Source organism: Scyliorhinus canicula, chromosome 24, assembly GCF_902713615.1.
Source record: "Scyliorhinus canicula chromosome 24, sScyCan1.1, whole genome shotgun sequence".
Taxonomy (NCBI): Eukaryota; Metazoa; Chordata; class Chondrichthyes; order Carcharhiniformes; family Scyliorhinidae; genus Scyliorhinus; species Scyliorhinus canicula.
The window spans coordinates 18,392,090-18,413,632 of NC_052169.1; the positions used below are offsets into that span (position 1 = coordinate 18,392,090).

General features: G+C 44.9%; 1 long non-coding RNA gene across 1 annotated transcript in view; it reads right to left on the reverse strand.

Moving 5' to 3' along the window:
• LOC119956946 overlaps positions 1-21,543 on the reverse strand; it is a 241,089-nt gene that overhangs the window by 86,742 nt on the left and 132,804 nt on the right. Inside the window, exons 2-3 of the long non-coding RNA XR_005458712.1 lie at positions 17,989-18,075; positions 3,101-3,238 (exon numbers count right to left, since the gene is read on the reverse strand). This is a non-coding gene — a long non-coding RNA (uncharacterized LOC119956946). The remainder of the gene's footprint in view (positions 1-3,100; positions 3,239-17,988; positions 18,076-21,543) is intronic.

Below are 21,543 nucleotides of genomic sequence, written 5' to 3' on the forward strand. Positions count from 1 at the left end.
CATTCGTGCCGACCCGTTAGTCCACAAGTCCAGTGGTGGTGGCGACACTGCGGATCTGGGGACAGTGGAGGAGGTACAAGAGGGTGGAGGGAGTATCGGTCTGCACCCCAATATGTAACAATCACAGGTTTGTCCCGGCTAGGATGGATGGTGGGTTCCAGAGCTGGCAGAGGGCAGGCATCAGAAGGATGGGAGATCTGTTCATAGACGGAAGCTTTCCCAGTTTGAAGGTGCTAGAGGACAAATTTAATCTGCTGCCAGGAAACGCCTTTAAATATCTGCAAGTATGAGCCTTCCTGAAAAAACAGGTAGTAGCCTTTCCGACGTTGCCGCCACTGAGGGTACAGGACAGGGTGGTCTCCGGCACCTGGGTGGGGGAGGGGAGGGCTTCGGATATCTACCAGCTACTACAGGAGGTGGAGGAAACCTCGGTGGAGGAGCTCAAGGGCAAGTGGGAGGAGGAGCTTAGGTGAGGAGTTGGAAGCGGGTCTGTGGGCAGAGGTCCTGGACATGGTTAATTTCTCCTCAACATGTGCCAGGCTCAGTCTAATTCAATTTAAGGTGGTCCACCAGGCACACATGACGGCAGCGAGAATGAACAAGTTTTGGGGGTAGAAGACAGTTGTATGAGGTGCAAGGGCAGCCCTGCAAACCATGTCCACATGTTTTGGGCATGCCCGTAGCTTAGAGTGTTCTGGCAAGGGTTCGCGAGGGCAATGTCCAAGGTGCTTAACACACGGGTGGTGCCGAGTCCAGAGATAGCGATCTTCTTTGGGATGGTATGGGAAGACTGGGTCGCGTGGGGTAATGTCTATTTAATTGTTATTGTGTACTCTCTTTTTGCACTATGTTAATGTTCACTCTAGTTTGTTTTGTTATTATGGTTACTACTGTTTTATTATGAAAAATTCTGCAAAACCTTAATAAAAATACTTTTAAAAAAAAGTTGTGGGTCAGGTGAACTCCATGATACACTTTGGGGTTCTCTAAACCCTGCCCATAACACTGCACTGAACCAGTCCTCCTGGTCACACTCAACGATCTCACTGCTGTCACCACCTCATCCCAGGCAGTACTGGCTGTCTTTAGCTCACCCTGCAGGACCCTTAGGGGAACAGGACATCCCTCCTGGCCTCCACCGTGTCCAGGTGCCTCCCCAGATCAGCATCACCGCATCTTGGGGCTGGTCTCCTCGGCAGCATTTTTGCAAGCTGAGGTTTGGCTGAGCAACTGCCAAAGTGCTGTTTAACCTTATTGGCGGGGGGGCGGTTAGCGCGATCCTGGTGAATCAGCTGGCGAGCCGTCATTTGCGGCGAAAAGCCCGTGAGGCCTAGTTAACTGGACCAATTAAAGTTGAATAGTGTTGCCGGCCTCACTGGGCTGAACGCCTGGAAACTCGTGGCAATTCCTGCTTGCTACCACACTTTGAAACTTTTCTGGAGAATCGCACCTATTGAGTCTATATTCTCGGAACTTTATAATAGTAATCTGTATTAGTGTCACAAGTAAGCTTTACATTAGCACTGCAATAAAGTTACTGTGAAAAGCCCCTAGTCGCCACACTCCAGCGCCTGTTCAGGTACATAGGGAGAATTCAGAATGTCCACTTCACCTAAGAAGCACGTCTTTCGGAACTTGTGGGAGGAAACCGAGTGCCCAGAGGAAACCCACGCTGACACGGGGAGAACATGCAGACTCCGCACAGACAGTGACCCAAGCCGGGAATCGAACCAGGATCTCTGGTGCTGTGAAGCAATGGTGCTAACCACTGTGCTACTTTGCCACCAGAGAATCAGATATGATCTCATTCTTAGAAGAGTTTGACAGAGCAGATGCTTGAGGCTGCTTCCTCCGGCTGCACAGTGTGGAACTAAGGGAATTAGTCTCAGGATAGAGGGTTGGCTATTTAGGGCAGATGATGAGAATTCTATTTGCTCAGTGGTTTGTGAATCCTTGGAATTCTTAACATGGAGGTCTATGAATGTCTTGTTGTGAATATTCAAGAGATCATTGGATTTTTGCACAACAAATGTCAAAAAGTGTTGAGGTAGAAGATAATCTTATTGAATGGCAAAGTAGGCCAAAGAAGCAGCATTGCTGACTCCTGCTCCTGCTTTTTATGTCTCTTGACTTGGAAGTGAGAGGACTATGAGTCATGATTAGTACCTAAAAGGGGTGAGGGGGGGGGGGGGGGGGGGGGGGCAGTAATTTGAAATGCCGGTCTGCCCTGGATATTCCCCTACTGATTTTGTTGGTAGGCTGTGTGGTGAATCACAGTAGCATAATTCACACTGTATTACTATGTCTCTGTAAGCTCGGCACACGAGCAGTTGCACTGCTCTGCCACTAGGGGGAGATACACTGGAAGTGTACGGGAGTTTGTACTGGGCTCCACCCTTGGCTCCACCCACGGCTCCTCCCCCCTAACCGGAAGTATAAAGGTTGATGCTGAGAGCCTGCCTGCCAGTTCATCTGGAGTTCATTGTGTCACAGGCAGGCTCTGTTGTAAGACGATTAAAACCACTGTTCACTTCTAACCACGTGTCGCGTGAATTGATGGTCTCATCAGGCTGGCTGACATTGGTAGTGGATCAATGCGTTATACACATGCCTGAACATAGGATGATGACTGGAATTGCAATTTCTGTACAGGCCTCATGTCATTATTGACATATACCAGCATGCATTCTTAGCTGAACAAAGTTGAATTCCGGCCATTTATCCAATGCCACACTCCTGCTTTATACTAAATATGGACTAATGGCTGAAAAATAAAATCATGAAAGTATAAAGTCACGCAGGAGCAGTATCTCATATTTTTAATTACTTGACTTCTTTAAGAGGCTGAATGGGGTTGGCTGTGGTGAGTGGCTACAAGTAAGGGCAAGGGCTGAAACTGATTAATGAGTAAACTGTAATAAATGTTTCTTACATTGAGAGCCGTATCATAGTGTTGGCTTAATAATACAACCATGAATCCTTATCAACATTTAAAATGAAATAAGAGGACAGAGTGTTCTAACCTGAGAAATAAAATCCCCTGAGAAAGACAATAGCAGCTAAATAAAGAGAATAAATGTCACGTTTGAGCTGTGCTCACCATTGTGTCTGGAAAGTTCTGTTTGGGCATCATTTGACCCCAGTGGCCATAGTCCCTGGAATATGGGATCTGGCCACTCTCCTGGCCTGGTCCTCTTGCAAACCAGCTAGGCAAGTTGATTCTTCTCCTTTTTGGGTTCTGTCAAAACAAGAGGCCATAAATATAATTGCCAATAAATCAAACAGGTAAATAATTCGGATAACTTGCTACCATGTGAAGTAGTGAGCGTAATTAGCACACAAAACTTTGAGGGGAAGTTCAAAAAGTACACAAAGGAGAAAGGAATAGAATGTCACGCTGAAAGGGTTACTTAAAGAGGGGTGGGAATAGCTGTATGGAGCATTAACACCTGCATGGACCCGTTCGGCTGAATGGCCTACTTCTGTGTTGTGGATTTAATGCAATTCCATATATTACATGAAGAGACAGGATGGAGGAACAATGGGATCCCTCCCCTTTGTAGATTTCTCTGTGCAGCACCAGTTTTCTCTGTGCAGCACCAGTTCCTGCTGATAAACCAGAAGGGGATTGAAGTGATGGTGAGAAGCCTGGGGGTGGGGGTAAGTCAGTTTTTCCACATCCGCAGCACACCACACCTCTCAATCCCTTGAATGATCTTCCACTTGGCAGCCTCATTCAGAACTGATGCAAGACACTCTGAGGAAGTGTGTGAGCTGAAGTGACAGATGGCCAAGGAACTCAGACTCACGCCGTCTCGTTGTGAGTTGCCAGATCAATCACGGACATTCTTATTGCTGAATATAATGGACTGTTGCTTAATAGTAGTTGATGGGTCTGTGAATAGTCTGTGGGATTGAAAGGATTGAATTATGAGTGGATAGTTGGACAATTGGCAGCAGAATCCTGGCTGGAAACATCCTAGCATCAAATTTTCAAAATGAGAAAATGCAGAATTCATATAACTTTCCCAGACATCGCAAGAATGTGTTTGCAGATTTGAAATAGGAAATTCCCAAAGACATTAGGTTTCCATTTCAAACTCCTCCTGGCCCTGAACAGAGACACAAGCCTGCAGAGGCATTTGATCGTGTAGTGCAGATTTCACATCAATAGTAGTTTGAGTACTGTAGTCACTGTTATTGATATAATATATTATCCAGGTGTACAGAGTTCACAGGACTCCAAGAAGTGAACAGGTAATCACCTTCTATATAATGCCCAGTGCCCCCGGGCTCAATGCCTGCCAACGAAAATGACTACTCACCTTTTTTAGGGTCTCCGCAGCAGCCCTTCCACCAGGTTCACATTTTTTGAAAAGGCGTACTAATCCTCCGCCCCCCCGCCCCCAATTCCCTCTTGCAAACACCTCAACCAGTATCGATCCCCTCTCCCCACCATTCACACCACCCAGGTCCATCAAAGCTTCTCGACCAGAATCCAATGACCGCGGCCCCTCTCCCCATCACACTTTTGTTCACGCGCCATACTTTGTTTGCTAGTGCGGTGACCCCTGCCAGAGTCCCCTCCCCCCCCACCTCTTCTTCCCTTCCTCAGTAACCTAGTCCCACGGCCCAAAGCCCAAAGATGTGCAGGTTGGGTGGATTGGCCATGAAAAATTGCCCTTCGTGTCAACAATTCTATGATTAACCTTGGACAAAAGTTCGGCACAACATCGTGGGCCGAAGGGCCTGTTCTGTTATCTATCTATCTATCTATCTATCTATTAATCTATCTATCTATCTATCTATCTATCTATCTATCTATCTATCTATCTATCTATCTATCTATCTATCTATCTATCTATCTATCTATCTATCTATCTATCTATCTATCTATCTATCTATCTATCTATCTATCTATCTATCTATCTATCTATCTATCTATCTATCTATCTATCTATCTATCTATCTATCTATCTATCTATCTATCTATCTATCTATCTATCTATCTATCTATCTATCTATCTATCTATCTATCTATCTATCTATCCATCCCTTAAGCCAAGAGACAATACACAACCGCACCCATAAGGAAAAAAAGAAAACCAAAACCCAGAACACATGTAAATGAACCCCCTCATTCAAGACACAGAATCAAAACCTCAATCTAATAGAATACTCTCAGTAAGAAAACACAATCCCCGTCCCCACCAACCAAGTCCAAATCCCAACCCTCATCTCAGTCCCAGTCCTTCAGCCTTAATGAACACCTCTGCCATCTCCACGGCCTCAAATAAAATCCTTTGAATTATGAGTCACTCTCGTCTTTGTTGGGCAGACCACTCCAAACTTCACTCCGCTACCATACTGTGCTGCCTTCACCAGTCCAACCTCCGCCCACCTTCTCGCCAGTTCTGCCATCAGATCTTGGTACATGCGTATGCCATCCTCTTTCCACTTCACATCTCGTCCCTGCTTTGTCCACCTCAAAATCTTCATGTGCTAGCTGTGAAAGCAGACTACAGCCTTCCTTGATGGCTCATTCGCTTTAGGCTTTGGCCAGGGCATTTGCTGTGTTCTGTCCAACTTGTAGTGGGACAGTTTATCCCACTCCCCCATCAACTCAGCAAACATCTTTGCAAAATACTTGGTCGGCCTCGGGCCCTCCAACCCCTCGGGCAGGCTCACAATTCTCATGTTTTGCCTCCTCGACCTGGTCTCCAGGTCCTTCACCTTAGCTAAGCCCTTTGGTGACCTCCGTAGCTCCTCGTCCATCGAGGTGAACTGGTTGCTGTGTTGCGACAATGTCTCCTCCAACCCCTTCAATGTTTCTCCTTGCACCAGCACCTCGATCAACGTCCTCATCACTGTCACCTTTATTGGTGCAATCGCCTCCTCCACCCACTCTTTCAGCATGTGGTGAATGAGATTCACACGGTATTGTAAGTTACCAATGTCACTCTGTTCCCATTGCATATATGTACAGATATTGTAAGTGCAGTTGCACTACCTGACCACCAGGGGGAGTAGCTCTGGGAGTACTCGAGAGTTTGTACTGGACTCCCCCTTGGCTGCGCCCAGAACTCCTCCCCCTGGAGCTGCTGCATAAAGATACGTGCCACAGAGTCAGCCAGCCAGTTCACCGAAAGTTCAACGGCTAACAGACGATAAAATCCTTCGGTGGAGGATCGAACTCTCCACCTATAGTTCCGATATTAAATATCGCCCGGGGAAGCTCAATGAGCCCTCGAATGCCCTATCCTGCGGGACATGTGCCAGCGCGCAGATCAGCCGTCTGAAAACCATCCACGATTACCTCTGCCATCCAGGGGTCACCCGGCTCGCCCACTACATCAGAGCCCGAAACCTGCCTTTCTCCAACGAGGAGGTAAAAGCGGTCACCAGGGACTGCCCGATCTGTGCAGAGTGCAAACCGCACTTCTATAGACCAGACAGGGCCCACATGGTCAAGGCTTCTAGGCCCTTTGAACGCCTTGCGATCGATTTCAAAGGGCCACTCCCCTCCACTAATAGGAACATTTATTTTCTCAACATCATAGACGAGTTCTCCCGATTCCCCTTCGCCATCCCATGCCCCGATATGACCTCCCACACAGTCATTAGGGCCCTGCATAGTGTCTTCACCCTGTTTGGTTTCCCCAGCTACGTGCACAGCAACCGGGGTTCGTCCTTTATGAGCGACGAGCTGCGTCAGTACCTGCTCGACAAGGGCATCGCCTCGAGCAGGACTACCAGCTACAACCCCAGGGGGAACGGGCAGGTGGAGAGGGAGAACGTGACGGTCTGGAAGACCGTCCTACTGACCCTTCGGTCTAGAAAACTCCAAGTCTCCCAATGGCAAGAAGTCCTCCCAGACACGCTCCACGCAATTAGATCCCTCCTCTGTACAGCGACAAATCAAAACCCCTCACGAGCGGCTCTTCATTTTTTTCTAGGGCACTACCATGGGGCTCTCACTTCCGGCGTGGCTGAGGACACCAGGCCCGGTTCTCCTGAGGAAGCACGTCAGGGCGCACAAAACCGACCCCCTTGTTGAAAAGGTGCGCCTCCTCCATTCCAACCCCCAGTACGCATTCGTGGAGTTCCCGGACGGTTGTCAGATCCCGCAAGCTCGCCCCACCTGTTCCACGCACCAGCACCAGCCCGCCCCCAGCGCCCCCAGTCTCCGGTCGAGCCAGATGTGTATGAAGTTTGGATGAGACCCGCCCCGGAGTCTGCCATCGTACCCCAGCTCTCAACACCCACCCAGCCACCGCAAGAGGCTGCAACCCCGGTGCTCCGCAGATTGCAACGAACAATTCGTCCACCGGACAGACTAACTCTGTGAGCCACCACCCCCGCCGGACTTGATTTTTTTCACAGGGGGTGAATGTGGTGAATGAGATTCACACGGTATTATAAGTTACCAATGTCACTCTGTTCCCATTGCATATATGTACAGATATTGTAAGTGCAGTTGCACTACCTGACCACCAGGGGGAGTAGCTCTGGGAGTACTCGAGAATTTGTACTGAGCTCCCTCATTGGCTCTGCCTAGAACTCCTCCCCCTGGAGCTGCTGTATAAAGATCCGTGCCACAGAGTCAGCCAGCTAGTTCACCGAAAGTTCAACGGCTAACAGGCTGGCTCTGTTGTAAGTATATTAAAACCGCTATTCTAATCCTACAAGCACGTGTCCGTAGAATTGATGGTTCCATCACAGCAAAGCCATTATCTTCCTCCCAAATGCCTCCATATGCCGACCAAACAGCCTTTCAAACTCCACCAACATCACCTCGGTGAGAGTTTCCATCGTGAGGGGAGCGGCCCCACCCGACGGTCCTTCCCCCGCCATCTTTCTTCCCACAGGACCCACAGCTGCGCTCGCCAGCAGATTTTCTTCTTTTCAGCACCTTTCTTCTGGGGCTTCAACATTCCTCGACTTCCTTATGATTTCCCACACCAACTCATCCACAAACTACTCCTGAAACAGGGCACAAAAGTCCAAAAACCAGTCACTCTAGCAGGAGCCACCAGTCATGTGACCTGCACCTATATGCCGCCACCGTAAGTTTCCCATTCCAAATCTTTGATCAAGGATGTGACACTGGTGCATTTTCCATACTGATTTGTGCAGCACATCTTTGGATCACCTCTCGCCATGCAAGGATCCCACATACAACTTGCATAACTTCAGGATTGGATGAGCAAATGTTTAGTTAGCTATAACTCTGATACTTTATTGAATCCTTCTCAAAAATCTAAGAAACCTGTTTGCTTTGGATGTTACTTACTGAATGTGAAACCCCATTGACGATTACTTTTAGGATGAACCCTCAAATATAGCTGGAGAATTTGACGGCAGAACTTAAAGCTCTGTTGGTGGATCCCTTTTGCTGGCCTGTTGTGGCATTGAATGCCATCTCCCATTGGTCCTGTCATTTTTGTAATTCCAGATAATCCTGCAGTGAGTTGATATGCTCTTAACTTTTCCCTGATGCATAAACCACGCAGTCATCTGCAAATAGTTGCACTCTATTTTTTACCCAATTGGGTTATATATGTTAAGAGTAAAAGCCCCAACATTTCTCGCATGCCAATCTTAGATCCACACATTTTTCTTTCTGATCTTGTCGACCCTATGCCAATTTTCTCATGAATCAGTTGCAATCTAGAAATTATCTTTGTGGTTTTGCTTTCTAATTTACGCCCAAGTGGCTCATATTTCCTCACATTTTTCTTCATACCATTTTATGAAGAAGGAAGAACAGAAAACAAAATCTGTAATTTTCAAAGTGTACTAATAATTTGTGGAATTTATTTGCATGTTTTGACGTTATTAATGCTCAGAAGTATTTACCTTTATTAGCTGTGCTTAATTACGCTTTTTGAACCCTGTGCTCATTTGTAATGTGACATTCTACTTCAGAACATTCTGTACTTGCAACACAAAATAATACTGTTTCCACATTGAAATTAGACTGTTGGCATCTGTTCTGTCTAGGCCAGAGGAAATGATCGCTGATAGCCATCACTGAATCAGCAGTTTCCTTCATTTAACTGATTGGACTGAATTTATAAACTCAATTACATATTGTTGGTAATAATGGCTGATTGTATTGGCAACTTATTCAAGCCCAACTAGGACGAGGTGAAAACAAATAGCAGTCTGATGATGTTAAAGAATATTCTGCATAAATCCCCTGATGCTGCAATTGCTTTGATCGCTCCAATCCATGGCATGAGGCCTTCACAAGTAATAATTCTATCAGGTCAAGACATGATGTAGGAGGGATGCCTACTGTGTAAAAACAAAAAGACTTGCATTTATATACCATTTTTCACAACCGCAGGACATTTCAAAACACTCTATTTCAAATGAAGTACTTTTGAAGTGTAGTTACTGTTATAGTGTAGGAAAACATGGCATCCAACATGCACTCAACACAACAAGCTCCAAGAAACAGCAACAAGATAATGGCCAGATAATTTTAGTGATCTGCATTGAGGAATAAAAACATTGGCCAGGACTCTGAGAAAAATCCCCTGCCCTTCTTCAAATAGTGCCTTGGATTTTTGCATCCAGTTGAGAGGCTAGCTCTCAGCCAAAAGAACATCTTCAAAAAATGCACTCATTCATCACTGAACTGGGATTGTTGGTCTAGATTTGAAAACTTTTTTTGGCCTAGGTCACTGTAGTGGAACTTTTGACTGAAAGGTAAGAACCACAGTTGACATTTGTGAAGTATGGTGCTGCTATTTTTTGCCCTTGTGCATTGCTGTCCACTGCATTTGTTTTGTGAAGATGTCTGTTTGCAGATAACACTAAAGTGCTACAAGAGCAAACATTTCTCAACAGGACTGCAATCTGAAATGGTCTTGTCACCAACCATTCCACTCAACTTTGCTGTCAGTTTCTGCCTACTCGAGACCCTTTCATCTCTATTCTTCCGTTCTGTAATTCAGCTTGCAGACTGAATTAATGTATCTCACGGAAACAGGTCTTGGTGTGTTATGCGTTGAGCTTTTAAAACCTGATCCTCCTGTCAACAAAATAGTGAGAAAATGCTGAACCATTAACAATTCAGAATTTCCACTGGCATAACAGTTTTTGTGGGGCTCACCTCAAGCAGCAGTAAAACTCTTTCATTTATAATTAATTAGATTCAAATTACAAAGTCAAAATAAATCCATTCCCATTTGTGAACATAAGGGACAGAAAGGTATTAATGATAATCACTTTTCTTTTCCAAGAACATAATAGTTATATGGTTATAATTAACCTGTTGTAATAATATGTTATTAATACATCACATCGTCTCCCCCCCCCCGATTCTCTTGTATCCTGCTGTGATATTTCATTCTTTAACTGGGTGACCTGGGCCAGAGCTGTTCTCTGCTGTACCAATAGGAGGAGCCCTCCTCTAGGACATAACGGGAATTCTGAACTCCCCATCCCTCTTCTTTGTTGCCAAGGATCAGGCAAGTAATTCACATCAGATGCTTAAAAGATTCTTTGTGAAACATCGAAGTACATGTGTGATGCATCATCGTTGGACACTTATCCTATTTGTTGGAAATTGTTGGAAATTTTGCTTCTGAAATTTCCCCTTTTGTGTGTCATAAACCCACAAGTCCCGAAAGACGTGCTTTGGACATTCTAAATTCTCCCTCCGTGTACCTGAACAGGTGCCAGAATGTGGCAACTAGAGGCTTTTCACAGTAACTTCATTGCAGTGTTAATGTAAGCCTACCTGTGACAATAAAGAATATTATTATTTAATTCCTTGAAGGTATCAGCACAGAATACTTGCATTTAGATAGTGATATTCATATTTAATGTAATAAAATGTCCCAAGTTACTTCACAAGAAAATGATCAGACAAAATCAGATGCAAAGCTACAGAAGGGGACATTCTGCTGAATGCAGGGAGCCAATGATGGAGCAAAGAAAATTAAGGGTGTGCAAGAAGCCTAAATTGAAAAAGTGCAATTTCTTTGTTGTTTTAATATAGTTAATTGACCTAATTGATGTTCAGCTACTTCATCAATTACCTTCCTTTGGTCATAAGGTCAGAAGTGGGCACATTCACTGATAATTTCACAATGTTTAGCACCATTTGTGACTCTTCAGATACTGAAGTAGTGCATGTCCAAATGTAGTAAGATTTGGACAATATGCCGCTTAAGCTAACAAGTGCAAGTAAAATTTGGCTACGCAAGTGCCAGGAAGTGACCACCTCAAACAAGAAGGAATTTAATTATTGCCACTTGAAATTCAGTGTCAACATCATTTCTGAATCCCCCAACATCCTGGGAGTTAGCATTGACCAGAAACTGAGCGGGAATAGCTATATAAATACTGTGGCTACAAGAACAGGTCAGAAGCTAGAGATCTTACAGCAAGTAACTCGCCTCCTGGCTCCCCAAAGCCCATCCACCATCTACAAGGCACAGGTCAGGTGTGTGATGGAATACCAAATGAGTGCAGCTCCAAAAATACTCAAGAAGCTCAACACCATCCATTAAAAAAAAGTCCACTTGATAGGCACCCCTTCCACAAACATTCAATCCTTACACCACCAATGCACAGTAGCAGCATTGTACACCATCTACAAGATGCACTGCAGGAACTCACCAAGGCTCCTTAATCAGCATCTTTCAAACCCAAGACTGCTACCATTTAGAAGGACAAGGGCAGCTGATACATGGGAACACCACCAACTGGAAATTCCCCATCAAACCGTTCAGCATCCTAACTTGGAAATATATTGCTGTTCCTTCACTGTCGCTGTGTCAAAGTCCTAGAACATGCATTCCAACAGCACTACCTACGTCATGTGGACTGCAGCAGTTTAAGAAGGCAGTTCGCCTTCTCAATTAGGGATGGACGTTAAAAGCTGACCTGCCAGCAATGCTGACATCTCATGGCATTAATTTAAAAAAATTCTGTGGCATTGCTCACTGAGTAAAATTTGTGACTCTCTTCATGTAACTGTCTTTGTTTCTCCAATTCTTTCCTTCTCTGTGTGATTTCATTTTCTCTCTCATTATTTCTCTATACCTCTCCTAACTACTCACTCCCTCTCTCTGCAATCCTATCCTATGTTTCCTCTCTCTCTCTGAACTATTGCACACTATGTCAGTATGAAGCTCATTAGATTTCTTTACTGAATCTATGTTTTCAATTTATTCATTTTAAAATTAGGAGCATAACGATCTGATCAGAATGGAGAGATCAGAAACAGGATAAGGAAGGCCTCTCCCAACAGGTACAATAAGTCACACAGAGATTGGATCCATGCTGGGAGGAGTCCAGACTGGAGAGCTCATGCTACAAGAATCCAGGCCTTTGAGGGAGCAGGATGCCAGAGTATGTCTTGTGAGGGCGCAGCGAGTCGAGGGAGCAGTTTCTTGTATCCTGACCAGGATAAATCCTGTTATTTTTTCAGTGAATCCAGTCCTTGCATGCTGAGCACTGACTTGTTCAGGATCCATTGCAATGTACAGAGATGTGAAGAAAACCACGGAACACATGTTGGTTGCATATAAATCCAACTAAGACCCAGGACACAACTGATGACGAAAGGTGTATTCACAAAGCTGAACACAATTACTCCAGTTGGGATCTGACCAATATTCTGTGTAATTGAAGCTTAACTTCCACCCCTTCAAATAACGGTGACATTCCATAAGCCTTTTGGCAATTTTTGTGTACTTGGACACTCACGTCGCTTTGAACTTTTGCAGTTTCTAGTCTCTTGATGTTAAGAAACTATTCCAACATTGTCTTCCTTGGATGCAAATTACTTCATACTGAACTCAATCTGCCACAGTTTTGTTATATTATGTTGCTTTGTAATTTCCTGTTCCTTCTAACTTAGTGTCATCTTTGTATTTGGATATTTAACTTTCTATTCCTTCATCTAAGCCATTGAATATATGGTCAAAAGCTGAGACCACTATTTGTGACATCCACCAATCTGAGTGCACTTCTGTTATCCCCACTCTGGCAAATGGTTGAGATCTCAATAGACCTCGCAAGACGTCGTGATCTGGGCCCCGCCCACAATGGGACTTGTATAGTTAAATGAGCTTAAAAGCTCACTTAGCTATGCTGCCGCTGTATCGAATGGCCGCCCGGCATCTATCAGCCTCTTCGAGGAGACCCCAGCTAAAAGCAGTTCTACAGTGGTTGCATCAAGCAGTTGCCAAGGCTATGGCAGGAGATTGGGAGAATTCCTATGGAAATTCACGGCCAAGATTTTAGCCAATGTAGATACTTCCTTTTGGTCACTTTTTCTTTGGCGCCCGTTGACTTAAGGTTCAGTTGAGGGAACAATGCTAAATCCAGGCTTGGTTTGTTTCTGTAGCCGGAAACAAGTAGTCAGCAGTTGATATTCTCTCAAAAGTTTTTTTTTGCTTAGAATGAAAGGTGGAACTTGAAGACAGTTTACTTCAGGGGTGTTCAAAGTGGGGGTCATGGGTGTCAGAAGGATCGCGGAGGCAGGATTGAATTGCTGCTCGTTGCGTCCATCAGCCGCTAGCGCAGAGTTTCCCAACAGCAGCATTCAGAAGCCTGCAGGGAAAATCCTACCTAAAACGTCAATTCAGTCCCCCCCTTAAACAATTACAAATGAGGACAGATTTGACAGTTAGGAATTCTAGCTTATTGCACCAGATTCATGTTTATCAATTCAGGTACTTCGTATTCTGGGAGACCGTTAGCTCAATTATCCTGTCCTCACTCAATGTTGACATACATTCAATGCACCAGGGGCTACTAGATAGTGATTAAGAACAGGAACACTAGATGATTTTGTTTCTCATCTTTTTCTGGGGCAAGGAAGCTTTAGTGTCCTAATCTTTGCCTAGACTCAGGGAAAACTGGGGAAGCGAACGGGACGTGGATTTCGAAGGTCGGCTGGCGTGGGTCCCGAAGGTTGGCCCGCTGGCATAAGTGGGTCCCAGGAAAAAAAGTTTGAAAAACACTGGTTTACTTCATATGTAGGCTGGGCAGTCATGGAATGGCGCCTTTTCCCTGGCAAAGCCCAATAATTACAAAGCATGACCGTATTGGAAACACTATATTGTGCCCTAGGTTCTAGCTCTTTGACTACAGCATACCTGAATAACACTGTTGTGTTGTTTAATTGTCCTGCTTCAGATATATCCACTATATCAAATATGTTAAAGGTCACAAATATTCCTTCTTGCACCTAGTGTAAAATTAATCCCACATTTTAGACATTGGAATCTGGGGACGGGGATTGTGTTTTCTTATTGAGAGAATCTGGCAGCTATTTGTTTTAAGTTCTCTAAGCTCAGGCATTATTTTCTACCCACTGCTCCTTGAGATCATCTACCCTAGTTATTTTATGATGTTAAGTCATCAAATTCTTCATTGCCTAAATCTTCACTAAATAAAAAGGTCTTCGTCCAACATTAAACACCATCACACAATGACAAAATCTCTGGAGCTTGAGCTGGGTTTCTCACCCCATGATTCCAACACCAGAAGTCTGAGCAAGGGATTCAACATACTTTTCCTCCTATTTACCCAGCTGCTAAATGGGTATGTTCAGGGGTGGAAAATGAAAGAAGAAATTCCACACTAGTGACTGGTGTCTGCAGGAATTGCTCATTTCTGGCCCTGGGCCTATGAAAGGGAAACAGGCACTCCCCCCTACAGCTGGTCTTTGATTAAATTCTAGTCACAAAAAGCTTCTGACACAAATCACCTACACAATCTGGCAATTAGCTCCACACCTTTAATTAATCATGTCATGTGATGCACCAGAAACTGTTGCCTTGGACTGAAGAACATTTTCTTCCTCCAAATCCATGCAATAAACAGGGACTCCACTGATAGGCATCACAAAATTCATCGAATGAGTTCTTAAGCAAGCTAAATGACCAGGATAATTTTGGCAGAGCTCAGTACACATGATGTGTCCATTCATTTGGTGGTCATAGGCCACTGGGGTACATTCCACAAAATCTCTGGAGTTCCACGCATAATTTACATTTAATTATTTTTAATTTTAGTGGAGCTACTGCCTAATTAGAATATTCCCCCCCATATTAGGCCATGTGTGTCTGACATGACTCTTCGTATTTAGTAGAAGGTAAGACAGGTACAGAAATATGCACAGTAAACGCAAATCGTGAAGAATGATTGGAAACTCTTGCCTTGTGCATTTGTGGTCTGTTCCTTGAAGATGACTACAGTTGGAGCATTTCAATAGTGAATGGAAGAAGATATTAACAGGAAAAGACTGGCTGAGGATTCTAGAAATTAGGGCCAGATCGTTCAGGAGAGATGTGACGAAGAACCTCTTCACTCAAAGGGTGGTAGAGGTTTGGAACTCTCTCCCACAAACAGCAGTTGAAGCTAGAACAGTTATTAATTTTAATCTGAGATAGATTTTTGTTGAGCAAAGATATTAAGGGATATGGGCCAAGGACAGGAACATGGAGTTAGGCCACAGGTCAACCAGGATCTCATTAAATGGTGGGACAGGCTCCAGGGGCTGAATGGCCTACTCCTGTTCTATGGTCTTAGAATGTGAGGCAATGCTTAAGTTCCTGGGCTTGGTCTCAGCAGGAATGCAACACAGCTGGGGTGGTAGGGGAGTGAGGAGGAAGTGGAGCAGGACTGGGATGTTCAGGGACTGAAAAGGAGGATGTGGAGCAGATCTGGGTACTCGGCGAGTGAAGAGGAGAAAGTGCAGCAGGGACTGAAAAGGAGGATGAGGAGCAGAGCTGGGTAACTCAGTGAGTGAGGGGAAGGAAGTGGAGCAGAGCTCGAGGACTCAGAAAGTGAGAGGCAGGAAGTGGAGCAGAGCTGAAGGGCTGGGGGCGGGGGGTGGGGGAGAGATGGAACAGTCAAGCAAAGTTGCGGAGAGTGGAATGGGCCACCCTGAATACTCCAGCTCCTTTTCACAGCTGAGGGTGATCCTTCCATCGCTCATATCCACATACACATTTCTTCCTGCAGTGTTGACCAAACGGAGCTGGTTGAGTTAACTTCTGTCATTGCCTCTAAGAGCAAAGGGATTCTTTTTCAAGAGAACGGCCAGCCATTTGTTTCCACTTTTTAAATAAAATGTTACAAGTTCAAGCAACTTGCCTCTCATTCCTCCACAATGTTTCAAACAAAAATTAGACTGGAGCCTTGGTTGCTGACCATAACACAGCCAGTGACTCCTTCATTTCAATGGATTACCATCAGCATTAAACCGAGGCCCAGAAGTCTTTATTTCTTATTTAAGTAATGATGTGTGACACAAAACTAATAAACTAAATTTACTACATCTCTCTTGCATTGCAGGGCTTAGACTGCCAAGTCCATTAACCCTTTAAAATTGGACTCAATTATCAACTTAATAAAGAAAACCTAATTTTCAGCAATTTTAAGATCAAATTCTTTCTTATTAATTTTCAGGATGTGGCATTACTGCCAAGGTTATCGTTGATCCTTTAACTTCAGTTTTCCTCCGTAGATAGTGATACAACTGAATGGATTGATAGGCCATTCAAGAGACAGTCTATACTGAAAAATGAAAATGAAAATTGCTTATTGTCACAACTAGGCTAGTCGCCATATTCCGGTGCCTGTTCGGGGAGGCTGGTACGGGAATTGAACCCGCGCTGCTGGCCTTCTTCTGCTTTACAAGCCAGCTGTTTAGCCCTACTGGTGCAGATTTGGTTGGTAAGTTTCCTTCCCTTGGGAATAATTGTGAACTAGTTGGGTTTTCAACACAATCCAACAGTTTTTGTGGTCATTTAAATGGCATCAGGTTTCAGATGAAATTCAAATTGTGAAATTGCAATGGTGAAGTTTGAACTCTGGATTACTAGGTATACAACAGTGTGCCATCCATAATGATCAGAAGCTAAACTGTGGCTTTCTATAGAATGCAATGATGGGAATTTTACCTAATGCTGTTTGTGAAATATTGCTGAATATGCTTATGATTGAAGTCATCCATTACAGGGAGATGTTTGGTGGGGGAGTGAGAAGCAGAGGAATTGCATGTTTTTATAATTATAATAAGAAACAACTTGCGTTTACACATCAATTCTCAAAATGTTCCAAAGCTTTTACCATCAGTTATTTATCTTTGATTATCGTTGATAGATAACAAATTTGGAAGCACAGCTGAGGCAGTGACATAGTGGTATTGTCACTGGACTAGTAATCCAGAGATCGAGGGTAAAGCTCTGGGGACCTGGGTTTGAATCCCACCAGGGCAGATGTTGAAATCTGAATTAATTTTTAAAAACTGGTATTCCTGATGATGACAATGAATCCATTGTTGTAAAATCTCATCTGGTTCCCTAATGTCCTTTAGGGAAGGAAATCTGCTCTCTTTACCTGGTCTGGCCTACATGTAACTCCAGACCAACAGCAATGTGGTTGACTCTTCACTGACTTCTGAAGTGGCCCAGCAAACCGCTGTCAAGAGCAGTTAGGGCAACAAATGCTGGACAGCCACACCCCACAATCAGAAATAGGAGCAATTACCTGTTATTTTCTTTTTAGTAGTATGGACCAGGGCATTGCCCTGCTCTTTTTCGAATGGTGCCAGGGCATCTTTCACATTCATCTGAAGAGGTGGGCCTCTGAAAGACGGCACCCCTGACAGTACGCACTTCCAGGATGGTCAGCCTAGATTATGCATCCACAATTTGGATTTAGCCTGAATTTGGATGCACACCGTATTTCCTGATTTTCGAATTCGGGGGTGTGAGAACTATCAAACACCGCTGCGTACAGTAGACAGTCATTGATTTTCAGAGATGTTGTGCAGTGGTCATCAATGTAATGGGTTAAATGTTACCGCAAGGCTGCCTCACCAATCTGCCCAGAGTTAGAGCAAAAACATGTATTTTGCTCCATTTGTATAAAATAACAACTTGTTCTGTAGCTGAATGTCGTGACTTTCTCAGCACATTGTCATTTCCTAATGAACTATTTACTCACGATTGCCTTCCGTGTGGTTTCGTTACACATTGTATCCATTTGGAGAGGAACAACCCCAAGCGGTAGAACAACTTCTGAGGAATGTTTCTAGGGTTCAAGACAAGTTTATATCAGAAAATTAATGTGCACTCTTTCTACGAAAAAATAAATCCCCATAATTACTTCAATTACTTCAAAATCGGGGAATAAGGTATTGTGCAAGTAAAGGTTAAAGCAAGGCATCTTATTTCATTCACTGAAATGTTTCAGTGTTTCACACGGATTAAAGAACCCCCAGTTGTTTTTGAATAGTCTTTGGAGGCTCATTGACGCCAAGTTACACAGCTTATTCCACATAGCCTGTCAAATGCAGCATTGTCAGCGTGCCAAATTCTTCTCGAAGCCTTCAGGGAGCATGTTCAGCTGGACATTAAAAGAACTTTCCTTGAAAATGCTGTCAGCCTCTGGTTCAGTCGGATGGCTCCGTGCTCGCAAATACTTTAGCGACAGATCACGCGGTCTTTGTCCAAAAAGTTAGACAAAGAATTTGTTTTATGGCGCTACGCATCCAACCCCTGACTGAAAGGCCGTTAGATAACTCAGTTATGAGGAATGGAACCGAGACAGGTGGGGCCTCCTGGCTCAGGTTCAGCAAGCTCTCAGCAGCTGGACGGTGAACAGATCCCAAGCTAATTGCCAGCTGGGTCACCAAACCTCAGACTGCAGCCACTTGACATGGAACTTTTTAGAGACACGTACTGACTCACTCTCAAATGTTATTGTGTCAATCTCCCAGCCCCTTTGACCACAGCATTATGAAATGACAGCTAAAGGCACAGAGAGTATTTTAGAAGCATGTAAACTCTTTTTAAATTGTAGTGCTTGACGCAGTTTTCCCTGCCAACAGCTGACTTGTTTTCCCAAATCTTCACATCGATCTCAGGACCTTCTATTGCTCAGGCTGCTTTTTATGGTATTGCCCAGACCGACTGATAAATTTTCCCTTCCTTTCTTGACTGAGCAATTCAATTGTAGAAAAGATCTTTATTATAAAGGGATATTAATTTAATATATGTCTGTTGGTTTTCCATTCACCATCTAAATGGTTTTGATCAGCTTGAATATTCTCTGAACGTTTCAACCTGTTTGATTAGGCCTCTTGAAATTTGATAAATTAGAATGAATTGGGGGATACCTATAGGATTTGGGGCATTTTTCATTGTATTTGTTTATAGTTGTGATTTTTTTTTAATACAATCTTACATACTTTCAAAACCATCCCATCTTTTATTTTCCAAGAGAGATAAGTCCCAGGGTAACTCACTGTAGCTCTGTCCTCTTTGCTTTACACCCTCTCCAATACATCAGCTTAATATTTTTGGAATTAGAGGTTCAGTTTTGCAATTGGTATTCCTGATTCCAGTCTTTCAGTGAAGAACATGCCAGGAGTATGAGTGTAGGTAAGTTTGCAGTACAACTCCCAGAGTGTAGCTTACGCTTTTTACTGTTCGGTATAGTATAAAATAATAATCTTTATTGTCACAAGTAGGCTTACATTAACACTGCAATGAAGTTACTGTGAAAAGCCCCTCGTCACCACATTCTGGCACCTGTTCGGGTACACAGAGGGAGAATTCAGAATGTCCAAATCACCTAACAGCATGACTTTCGGGAATTGTGGGAGGAAACCGGAGCACCCGGAGGAAACCCATGCAGACACAGTGAGAACGTGCAGACTCCGCACAGACAGTGACCCAAGCCGGGAATCGAACCTGGGACCCTGGAGCTGTGAAGCAACAGTGCTAACCACTGCGATATCGCGCTACCCATGCTACCGTGCTGCATTAACATTGGGGTGGCGATTTTCCCATATTTTTGTAAAGTGTTGGTTCCGGTGAGAATCTCATTGGCGTTGGTGGCAGGTAACTCGCCGACTATTGAGCCTCTTTCACAAGATTTTTTTCTACGTGATTCACGCGGCGCTTGTGGTGTCTTTCCTCTGATTCGCTCCTGCAAGAAAACTTAATCTCTGTAACCTGTGAAGTGCTCCTTTTTACTGCCTCCCCTGCACTTATTTCAAGTCCAGTTTTGGGGGGGGGGGGGGGGGGGGGGGGGGGGGGGTGGTGGTGGCTATCAGGAAGACAGTTCGAAGATTTTTGGACGGAGCCCTCACCAAACCCCTGGATAGTGTGGAGCAGGGGTGTGACATCCTGTACCCACAATCGTGGAGATGATCATCAAGTAAGGTCTCCACCCTCTTACGGAAGGTAGTGGCTGCAATAGTGAATGCCAGCTCACTCCAGAATAGACAGGGTAACAGTGCCAGAAGAAGGGGAATGACCTTCTTTGTGCAACCAGGATAAGCCTGTCTCTTAATGTCTTCCACTGCACCCCTTCACACCTCCACAGTGACCTCTCTCTCAGCCACTCATAGATTCCCAACAATAGTTGCCCTCGCCTCCATCCACCGATTGTCCCCCCAGTAGATAATCTGCTCCTCACATCCCTACTCCCATTCACCTCCCACCCTTGCCAGCCTTCATCACCATCTGGTCCGGCAGGACTCCCGCCTACACTCTCCCCATCTGTCTTATTGCAGGATAAGCACAAGCACAACTAGCATGAGTGGGCACAGCCTGCCGGAGCCAAGGCCGAGCTGAGATGCCTAACGCCCCATGAAGAAAGAGCCCTTAAGCTGGCAGGCGAGGAGCAGGACTGGACCTGTGCAGAGGGTGGGGGTGTGGGGCTGAGTAGGGTGCTCTTTCGGATGGTTGGTGCAGACTCAATGGAACGAATGGCCACCTTCTGGACTGCAGTGATTCTATGGGTCAACCGGGCACTAGTAGAGATAAGTCACCATTATCATATCGTTCTGTCACTTTGTCCACCCCTGCAGATCCTCCATGTGGACATTTCATGGTGTCATTTTCCGCAAACCCCAGTGCACACTTGCCGCTTCATCCCTGTGGAGTGTGAGAATGACAGCACAATGTCTCTCCCACTTCCCACGCTGACAACACAGTTTCTTGACACAGGAATGCCCAGACAACACCCCCCTCCCCATTGGAAGGTTTAAACTCCGTGCTTCCCCCCCCCCCCCCCCCCCCCCCCCAAAACATCAATACTCAGGCCTCTCGTATATGCCAGTCTTCTCTAATGATAAGGATGCCAAGGGCTGAAAAAGTATTCAGAGCCTATTCACCTCATATGTAGGTGGGAGAAAACACCAGGAACCCTGACCTCAGAGGGGGCAGTAGCAGTTGAGATTCGTCATCCAACATCTCTGGGCCCATGACTCAGCTTTTTGTCAGGCAGTAGTCAGACACATCCTTGGGGACGCAAGGAGCATTGCTCTGTCCTCATTGCAATTCATCATAATTTGCTGGCAGAGTCTGGCCAATCACTTTAGCACTCTACCCATGAGTGTAGCCACCATCGCGATGTCCTCTCACAGGCAACACAGTAGTGAGTGGATGTCAGACCCCACGGTGGGAGAGCTCTTCACAACCTAGTCCTGGTCGTCAGCAAATAGAGAGTCAATGAGCGTGTCCCTATCCCTCTGCCCCATGCAGGCCC